Source organism: Chiloscyllium plagiosum, unplaced genomic scaffold (assembly GCF_037043375.1).
Source record: "Chiloscyllium plagiosum isolate Xiang-an unplaced genomic scaffold, Cpla_swu_hap1 HiC_scaffold_3, whole genome shotgun sequence".
Classification (NCBI taxonomy): domain Eukaryota; kingdom Metazoa; phylum Chordata; class Chondrichthyes; order Orectolobiformes; family Hemiscylliidae; genus Chiloscyllium; species Chiloscyllium plagiosum.
Genome location: NW_028270141.1, coordinates 123478719 through 123487557, shown reverse-complemented (window position 1 = coordinate 123487557; position 8839 = coordinate 123478719). Strand labels below are relative to the sequence as shown.

Genomic DNA, 8839 nt, shown 5'->3' with positions numbered 1-8839 from the left:
TGAAAGAAAAAAAGGCGCGCTGAGGCTTACAAAGTCTCCTATTATATACAGTACAAGTCCCTCCCCTCCTTGGCTCTAACGAGCCATGAGGTTCACATTCTTAAAAACATCATTATTCTCCAATTTACACTCTTATCACAAAGTCTGCAACAAATGTCTTCAGAGTCTCTAAAGTTGTTGTTTTTCTCACCCTGTAGTCTTATCAGTCAAAGACTTATTCTTCTCTGTCCGTGCTAGCGGCCTTATCAATCTGTAGCAGATGTCTCTCGAGTCGTTTCCCTATCCTGCAGTCGTATCAGTCAAGGACCCATCCTTCCCTGCCTGTGTTAATGGTTTCATCAATCAAGGGCCTGTTTGTTTTTTACTCTGCTCACAAATTGTCAGCATTCTGCACAATTTAAACTATTCTACTTTTGAGGATATAAAATGTTCTAGAAAAGAAACAAAAGTTTTGTCTTTTGTAATAGATCAGTCTGTGGTCCAGGAACATCTTAAAGTTTAATACCGAAATTACCTCTCACAGCTTCCGAGATCAGACGAGATCGGGCGTTTTCAGACTAGTATGGCCGTAGGCGCTGGCCCCTGCCTTTTCTCCCTACTTCAAGGCGTGCTGGCCAGCCACATTTTCTTTGTTGCTCTTTCTCTTTATCCCCTTTGGCTTTTTTTTCTCTTTTCTCTTTGCTCTTCCTCCTCCGTGCGTGCTTCCCTCCCTCCGTCCCTCCAGCTGCCTTTCAGCCAGCCCTTGCCCACCAGGCTCCTGTAGTCTCCCACATCCCCACACAGGCCAACTGCAAGCCCTCCCCCTGCTTCATAGGGCCGCAGCCTGCATTCTCTCATCCTTCCACACTCCTCCACCCCTCCATTTCGGAATGCCAGGCACTGACCAGTGGGGTACCGCACGGATCAGTACTGGGACCGCAGCTTTTTACAATCTATCTTCAGGATATACAAGATGGTATTCGCAATAACATTCGCAAATTTCATCAGCTGGGTGGCAGGGTGAAATGTGATGAGGATGTTAGGAGATTACAGGGTGACCTGGACAAGTTAGGTGAGTGCTCAGATGCATGGCAGATGCACTTTCACGTGGATAAATGGATCCTTATCCACTTTGGTGGCAAGAACAGGAAGGCGGATTACCACCTAAGTGGAATCAATTGAGGTAAAGGGGCAGTACAGAGAGATCTGGGGGTTCTTGTTGTGGCATATAAATGAATTAATGTTATTTCTGCAAGTATAAATTCTGATGCAGAATAGGAATGAGAAAATACATATTCAGCAAAAAGAAAGCATGAGACATGAATACTGAACAATGGTGGATATATGGGCAAACAGGAAAGCATCTGTTTCCCCTCCTCAAGACACAGGAACTAACCCTTATCAAAGAGGTCAAAGTAGCCTCTGGATGGAAATAGATGCTGATAGAAGAAAAGATATGCCTAATCAATAATCTATAATACACTGACGTCAAACACCCTTATGGGAGTCAGAGATAAGAGTTTGTCACGGACAAAACAGGATAAACAGAAGTTGTGGGATAGGTCTTAAGGAAATGAGTGACGTAAGCGAAGCAGGGAACAGACAATGGAATAAGGAAAACATATGGTATAAATTGCGAGGGTTTTTTGGATATAGTGTGCATTTTGTCATTACCTTACCAGGTATTTAGACAAAGCACCCATCTATAGGTGTACAAATAAATGGCTGATCAGAAATTAGTCTCGGACTGAAATTATTAAAATGAGTGAGCTTTTGTTTCTCACAATTGGGGGCTCGTCCGGGATTTTCTTCCATCACCGGGGGGAGTGGCTGGCCTTGGACACTGGGAAGACGCGTCCCGTTCCCCATTGAGGAGCGGTCTCGTGTCCCGGTTTGGTCTGCTCCCTTAGGTGACTGATGTGAATCCTATAAGAGAGACATCTGAATCAGACAGTGATAGGAGCTCGATAGAAAATACGGTGACAAAAGGGGCCAGGCAACTCTGTGCACAGACCAAGGTAAGAAAATTGACTTTTAAGTATTGCCTTGGTGGCCGGGATTGAGTTTTAGTAGTTAATAAGGGACTAACGAAGGAACTCAATATGGCTTGTGCTTTGGGTAAGTAAAAAGCCTCCGGGGAAACAAAGTAAGGACACGGCAATGGAAATGGAGGCGGGGTCCCTTACAACATTCCTCCGGAAAGTCCTTTGGGCTGGATGTTGTGGAAATTGGCAAAATAATACTTGTACAAGGGAGAAAGATGATTAAATATTGTTGCTTTGTATGGACTAAGGACTCCATTCTTCGTCCCGCTGTCTTCTGGCCAGAGTACAGATCGGACGAAGACTGGGTTTGTGAATATCTGAATTTATATGTCAATGTGCGAGAGACAGAGAGAGAGAGAGAGAGAGAGAGAGAATGTAAAGAGCTGTCCAGCTGGTAGGAAGTTTAACCCTTTGTGATTTGGTTTGAGTGAACATTTGTTTGTTGGTGATTGAATGTTTGTGTTTTATTCCCTGGAGCTTGTGTTCCAGGACCGTTTTGAATCTGATTTTGTTATGGAAACTTAACATGATTTCTTTTAAGGTTAAGGATTCTATTGTGATTATGAAGAAAAAAAAAAGGAATGATAACTCCTGTTCTTTTTACAGATCATGACTGCCTTACTATCAGTTTCTAACTAATCTCTTTTATCTTTACATAACAGCGATTTATGGAGGACAGTTGAAGTTTCAGTTCAACATTAGATTGTGGTAAAAGCAAAATTCTATGGTTAATATCTGTGACCTTGGATTCAGCCATTGTTCATGCATTAGAAGTTTTTTTTTAAAAACTTGAGTAGACGAGTTCTTTTAAGGCAAGCTCTGATTATTTTACGACTTATAGTATTGTAATTGAGCAATGATTGGTCAGGACTATTTAAGAAAACTAATTTTGGATCTAAATTAAAGGACTAAAACTGGGTAATTACAGTGAATTGCAAAATTGGGAACTGTATGCATTTTGACTATTAAATACTGAAGAAATGAACGTAAATATATATAAATATATTTATAAGTTAGGAACAGGCTTTGAAGGTTAGTCAAGCATGAATTGATGAATTGGTGTTTGAAGTTATGGGGAGCTAGAAATATTGCAATACTTCTTTAAAAAAAAAGATAAAGGGGGAAAAAACGTAACGACTTATCCCCTTTGGGAGGTACCCATAGGGGACAAAGAGATTGGGTTTGTAAGTGCCCCCCTCACCAGTGGGGAGGTCAGAACATTTAAAAAGGAAATGAAGGTCCTGGTTGAGGATCCGGTGGGGTTGTCTGAACAAATTGATCAATATTTGGGGCCCAGTCTGTATGCCTGGGCTGAATTAATGTCTATTTTGAATATATTATTTACTGGGGAGGAAAGGGGACTTGTACGAGGAACTGCCATTAAAATATGGGAGAGGGAACACCCGATTGGAGATGGGGATGCTGGACAGGGAGAGGTGAAGTTTCCCCTCAGAGACCCCCAGTGGGAAAACCAAAACCCGGAGCATAGAGAAGAAATGAGGGAATTGAAAGACCTGATTCTAAAAGGAATAAGGGAGGCAGTTCCGAAGTCACAGAATTTGATTAAAGCCTTTGAAATTAGACAGGAGAAAGATGAGACTCCCTCAGCTTTCTTGCAAAGATTAAGGGACTCAATGCGGAAATACTCTGGAATGAACCCTGAGGACCCAGTGGCACAGGGTCTTTTGAAAGTACATTTTGTGACAAGAGCATGGCCAGACATACAGAGAAAGATACAGAAGATAGAAGGATGGAGTGAAAAACCATTAGATGAATTGTTGAGAGAGGCACAGAAAGTGTTTGTAAAGAGGGAGAGGACAAGAGGGAACATTTGATAGAGGGTTTGAGCGACAGGGGCAGAGATGGAAGTCGCTACAGGCAGGATGCTATTATTGTGGAAAGATAGGGCATTTTAAGCGGGAGTGTCCTGATCTACAAAGGGAAGAAAAGGCAATTCCGCTTATGAATTATGATGAAGAATAGGGGTGTCAGGGGTTCCTGCCCTCAGGGGCCCACCAGGAACCCTTGATAAACTTGAAGGTGGGACCGTGTAGGGAGGAGGTAATCTCCCTAGTAGATACGGGGGCAGCACGGTCATCGCTGAATTTTAAACCAAAGAAAGTAGAAATGTTAACACGGTCAATTACTGTTTCGGGGGTGAAAGGGGAAGGATTTACTGTTCCAGTATTTGAACCTATGATGATAGAAGGTCCTAAAGGTAGGGTGACAGGGGAACTGCTGTATATCCCTGATATAGGAAGTAACTTACTGGGGAGAGACCTAATTATCCTTTTAGGACTGGAGATTGGAATTCAGGAAAAAGAATTAGTTGTACAACTGGCGATGTTGACAGAGGATGCTGAGAGAAAGATAGACCCTATTGTATGGGCTAGAGAAGGGAATCGTGGAAAACTACAGATCCCTCCCCTTTTAATAAATTTAAATCGGAAAGGGGACATTGTCTGTGAACGACAATATCCTATTTCCATAGAAGGTAAACGGGGACTGCAGCCAGTAATTGAGGGACTGATTAGAGATGGTTTGTTGGAGCCATGTATGTCTCCTTATAATACCCCAATTCTACCAGTGCGGAAATCTGATGGAACTTATCGATTGGTGCAGGATTTGAGAACATTAAATCGGATGGTACAGGTCAGGCACCCAGTGGTGCCAAACCCCTACACGTTATTAAGTAAGATCCCTCATGATCACAAATGGTTTAGTGTGATAGATTTAAAGGATGCCTTTTGGGCTTGTCCCTTGGCGGAGGAAAGATTTGGGACTATCCCCCTATGAAATCTTATTTGAATTACCTTATCTGGAAACGCAGGGAGAATTGCCAATTCCCGAAACTAAAGATTTGTTTTTAAAGAAGTATATACTGGGCTTGTCCTCCTCTTTATCTTTCCTCAGAAAACAGGGTCTATTGGCACAGACGCCGCCCCTTGAATTTGCTGTTCATCCCATCCGGCCAGGAGATTGAGTCTTAAAATCATGGACAGAGACTAAGCTGCAGCCAGACTGGGAAGGGCCGTGTCAGGCTCTTTTGACTACCGAAATGGCAATAAGGACGGCGGAGAAAGGCTGGACTCATTATACTCGGATCAAAGGGCCAGTGGACCCTCCAGTTGAGGAAGAAGTCTGGACGCAATCAACGCAAGACCCGCTGAAACTCAGACTAAAGAGACTTTGAGTAATTGACTATACAGTGGCGACGCGAGCGCGGGATTATTTCTGTAAGATTGTATATTAAGCCTTTTTGTGTTTTAGCATAATGATCAGAATACTGGGAATGCTTAGAGTTATGATGCTAGCCCTCTTCGTATTGGGATTTTGTCACATATCATTTTCATATGTATTATTAATGGTTCCTGAGTCTGATAATCCACAAGTAATAGACACTGATATATGTAGCTTAGTAAATTGTGGGAATGTAGCTAATCAGAGACAATACCGCAACTCAGAGATACATCTTAAGTCCTATGGGGATGGCCTCGGGGGTGGTACCTGGTATAATGGTCTTGTCACAATACACCGGACCCCCTTCCGACCAGCACCGATTGTCCCGATAAAAAGTGTAACCCCATATATTTAACGATAAGAAAAACCACATGGCACGAAGCAGTTTTGGGAGGTGGCACTTATGAGGTACAATTAAATGAAACATTTGGGATTGAAATGAAAGCAAATGGGAAGGAGTTTGTGGGCTGTTGTTTTCGAATTAGCATAGGACAGGGAAAAATGGGTAGAATTACTGGGTAATGAGATACAACCTTTCACCCCTCCCAATGATCCTAAAGTAGTAAAAATTATAGAGGTAAAGGATTTGAAACAGACCATCGAGATAGAGACTGGGTACGGGGATGCAAATGCCTGGGTTGAATGAGTAAAGTATACTGTAAAAAGTCTGAACAAGAGCAATTGCTATGCATGTGCCTCCGGTAGGCCAGTGGCCCAGGTGGTTCCCTTTCCGCTCGGGTGGAAGCGAGACAGGAAGGGCATGAAATGTATGATAGCCCTGTATCAGGATGAGACTGCATGGAATGATAGGAATTGTACCTCCCTATCTCTGATGTTCCCTCCCTTGGAGGAGAAAGATGCAAAAGTTCCCCCCACATTTTCCGCCGCAGTTGGAAATCACACGTCATGTGTGCACAGGCGAGGTACGAGTCGGTCGAGACATTTGGGGGAGCTGAAATTATGTACAGAGATTAAGAATGTTACCGAAACGGAGAAGGGAGGGAACTACTCAGCATTAAAGGTTCCCCGAGCGGATCTGTGGTGGTACTGTGGAGGAAAAATATTGAGACCCACCCTACCTCCGGATTGGAGAGGGATATGTGCAATTGTACAATTGGCAATTCCATTTACCCTGGCATTTGAGAAGGAAAAGATAGTAGGGAAAAAGGGAAGGGGTAAGAGATTACTGTTAGATACTTCTTTTGATGACAGGATTTATCTCGATTCGGTAGGAGTCCCTAGGGGAGTACCTGAATTCAAAGCTCGTAACCAGATTGCAGCAGGCTTTGAGTCAGCTCTCTTTTGGTGGGTAACAATTAATAAAAATGTAGACTGGATAAATTACATTTTTTATAATCAGCAGCGATTTATAAATTATACAAGAGATGCGGTTAAAGGAATATCAGAACAGCTTGATGCGACGAGTAGGATGGCATGGGAAAATAGAATAGCCCTTGATATGATTTTAGCAGAGAAAGGGGGTGTATGTGTGATGTTAGGAGGAAGCTGTTGTACCTTTATTCCTAATAACACTGCGCCTGATGGTTCGATTACTCGGGCCTTACGGGGATTGACTACCTTAGCAGAGGAACTGGCTGAGAATTCAGGAGTAGACACATCTCTCACAGGGTGGCTTGAATCCTGGTTTGGAAAATGGAAGGGGGTGGTGGTTTCTATCCTTACTTCCCTGATAGTAGTAGTCGGGATATTGGTGGCCATTGGCTGTTGTATCATACCCTGTATACGAGGGCTCACCCAGAGGCTGAGTGAAACAGCCTTGATGAAACGAATGCCCCTGAGGGGAATCAGACAGAGGAACTTTATCAACTAAATAATAAGGAGATGAGTGAGACTAAGATGGATGAAATCTCTGAAATGATGCTTGCGAATTTTGGGAACAATGTTAAGAAAAAAAAGGAGACAAAAATGCAGAAGATAACAGATAGCAATGAAAAGAAAAAGGGGAAATTGTGGGATATAAATGAATTAATGTTATTTCTGCAAGTATAAATTCTGATACAGAATAGGAATGAGAAAATACATATTCAACAAAAAGAAAGCATGAGACATGAATACAGAACAATGGTGGATATATGGGCAAACAGGAAAGCATCTGTTTCCCCTCCTCAAGACACAGGAACTAACCCTAATCAAAGAGGTCAAAGTGGCCTCTGGATGGAAATAGATGCTGATAGAAGAAAAGATATGCCTAATCAATAATCTATAATAGACTGACGTCAAACACCCTTATGGGAGTCAGAGATAAGAGTTTGTCACGGACAAAACAGGATAAACAGAAGTTGTGGGATAAGTCTTAAGGAAATGAGTGACGTAAGCGAAGCAGGGAACAGACAATGGAATAAGGAAAACATATGGTATAAATTGCGAGGGTTTTTTGGATAAAGTGTGCATTTTGTCATTACCTTACCAATTAGTTAGACAAAGCACCCATCTATAGGTGTACAAATAAATGGCCGATCAGAAATTAGTCTCGGACTGAAATTATTAAAGTGAGTGAGCTTTTGTTTCTCACATTGTACACCACTCAATGAAGGTAAGCATGCAGGTACAGCAGGTAGTGAAGAAGGCTAATAGCATGCTGGCCTTCATAACAAGAGGGATTGAGTATAGAAGCAAAGAGGTTCTTCTGCAGCTGTACAGGGCCCTGGTGAGACCACACCTGGAGTACTGTGTGCAGTTCTGGTCTCCAAATTTGAGGAGAGACATTCTGGCTATTGAGGGAATGCAGCGTAGGTTCACGAGGTCAATTCCTGGAATGGCGGGATTACCTTACACTGAAAGACTGGAGCGACTGGGCTTGTGTACCCTTGAGTTTAGAAGACTGAGAGGGGATCTGGTTGAGACATATAAGATGATTAAAGGATTGGACACTCTGGCGGCAGGCAACATGTTTCCGCTGCGGGGTGAGTGCCGAAACAGAGGACACAGCTTAAAAATACGGGGTAGACCATTTAGGACAGAGATGAGGAGAAACTTCTTCACCCAGAGAGTGGTGGCTGTGTGGAATGCTCTGCCCCAGAGGGCAGTGGAGGCCCAGTCTCTGGATACATTTAAGAAAGATTTGGATAGAGCTCTCAAGGATAGTGGAATCAAGGGTTATGGAGATAAGGCAGGAACAGGATACTGATTAAGGATGATCAGCCATGATCATATTGAATGGTGGTGCAGGCTGGAAGGGCAGAATGGCCAACTCCTGCACCTATTGTCTATTGTCCGCCTTTCCTGACTGCCACCCGCAGACAGCGTGCAGCCCCAATCCCTTTCTTTCCGCCTTTCTTGCTGATTTTGGCAGCGCTCCGCTCTCCTCCCCTCCGTGTCTCGTGCCTGCAGGAGACTGATGCCAGGCACAGCAGCAGCAAAAATAACCTGCCGCTCCATTGCCTGGCACAAGACAAGTGCAGAGGGGTGACTTGAGCAGCCACTGCTGGCGGAAAAAGCCTACTGCACCTGGTATTCCCCGGCGGTCTCCCATCCAAGTACTAACCAGGCCTGAGTCTGCTTAGCTTCCGAGATCAGACGAGATCGGGCGTTTTCAGACTAGTATGGCCGAAGGC

General features: G+C 43.5%; 1 non-coding gene across 1 annotated transcript; it reads right to left on the bottom strand.

Moving 5' to 3' along the window:
* Positions 1-8720: 8720 nt before the first annotated feature.
* On the bottom strand, positions 8721-8839 carry LOC148150915 (5S ribosomal RNA). The gene has a single exon (XR_015756222.1). It is a non-coding gene; the product is annotated as a 5S ribosomal RNA (ribosomal RNA).